The sequence below is a fragment of the Myotis brandtii genome, unplaced genomic scaffold, assembly GCF_000412655.1.
Source record: "Myotis brandtii unplaced genomic scaffold, ASM41265v1 scaffold10, whole genome shotgun sequence".
NCBI classification, from domain to species: Eukaryota; Metazoa; Chordata; class Mammalia; order Chiroptera; family Vespertilionidae; genus Myotis; species Myotis brandtii.
Window position 1 is genome coordinate 3,030,605 of NW_005353325.1, and position 1,664 is coordinate 3,032,268.

The following is a 1,664-nucleotide window of genomic DNA, read 5'->3' on the forward strand; positions in this document are numbered from 1 at the left end:
TAGATACACATATCAAAGGTCATTGTCAGAGTTTGGGGGAACTGCCTTTGGCTGTTCAGGTGTTTGGCCAGCAGGAAAAAAAAGATAGATCGCTCATATTTTGGTCTTTGATCCATTTTGAGTTCATTTTTACATATGATGTAGATAGGGGTCCTACTTTATTCCTTTCATGTGGCTATTCAGTTATCCTAGAACCAAATGTTGAAAAGTTTACCCTTTCCCTAATGCCGGGGTCTTTCCCAGCATCTAGAAGGGTTCAGGAATCTGGAGAAGGCGCTGCAGCGTACACTAATAAAGAGACTAGAAATATAATATAATATAAATGTGTAATCCATGGGGGAGCCAGAGTTAGCTGTAGGAACCAAGTTCTCTTGAGTCTCCAGACCCCTCGCTCTTTATTAACACAAATTGTCCTAAAGCAAAGTAGATATACATATCAAAGGTCATTGTCAGAGTTTGGGGGAACTGCCTTTGGCTGTTCAGGTGTTTGGCCAGCAGGAGGCAATAACATGTAGAGTAAAATGTCCTCAGCAGTCTGGTAGCAGGTAATCATTTATGTATCCTTTTCAGGTTTGGGGAAATGCGTCCAGCCATTCCAGTAGGTAATAACATATGATTCAGCCTGCTGAAGCCTCAAGGTTCCATCAACCTTTTGATGAAACTTCTTGCATTTATGACCTGCTGGAATTAGCCTCTGGCATTTCCCCCATGCCATTGTCTTAGGAAGCTCCTTGAAAATCATTTGCCCTAAATGAGAGGGTTTATTCTTGGGCTCTCAATTCTATTCCATTGATCCATAACTTTATCCTGTGACAAAGTACTTGTCAGTAATTAACTTTTTGGGAACTCTTTGCTCAAAGCTGCTATGAACTTACTCCTACGTGTTTCTTACACTTTTAGGCAACCCGTCATTGTTTCATTTCAGAGCAAACTTTTCGGAAGTGGTAAGTGATAAACTCCCCTCTCCCCTCCAAATTACAAGCGACTAAAAACAAAATGCTTTGAGAACATTTTTTAAAAAATTGAAGACATTCTGCGGTGTGGTAATACTCAAACAAGAAATAACTTGCGAAGATAAACCAAGATGGCGGCATAGGTAAACACCGGAGATTGCTGCCTCGCACAACCACTTCAAAAATACAACTAAAAGACATAACGGACATCATCCAGAACCACAGGAAGGCTGGCTGAGTGGAATTTCTACAACTAGAAGGAAAGAGAAAAGCATACCGAGACTCCGAGGAGGTGCCTCAGAGGAGGTGCGGTGCTGAAGTAAATACAAAGGTGCGAAGGTGCATGCAGAGAGGACTGGCGGCTGAGGTCACGATTGTCTTTTTCAATCGGGAGGGGGTCTCAGGCTCTGAGCTCCAGTTCCGGGCGAGTATCTAGGGACCCAGACTCATACGGGAGAAGCGGGACTGTCTGGCATCGGTCGGAACCCGAGGGCAGCTTTCTCTCCGAGGGGCTTGCAGCGATTACAGGGACAATGAGAAGCAGAGCCTCTGAGGGCAAGTCTGAGAGCAGCCATAACTGCTAGCCCCGCCCTGTTGATCCCATGGGACCCGCCCCGCCCAGGCCCTGCAGGGAGGCCTTTGCTGGTTAGCCGCAGGCAAAGGCTACATTAGCACCTCCCTAGAGATCCAGGAGCCAGGAAGCCCAGAGGT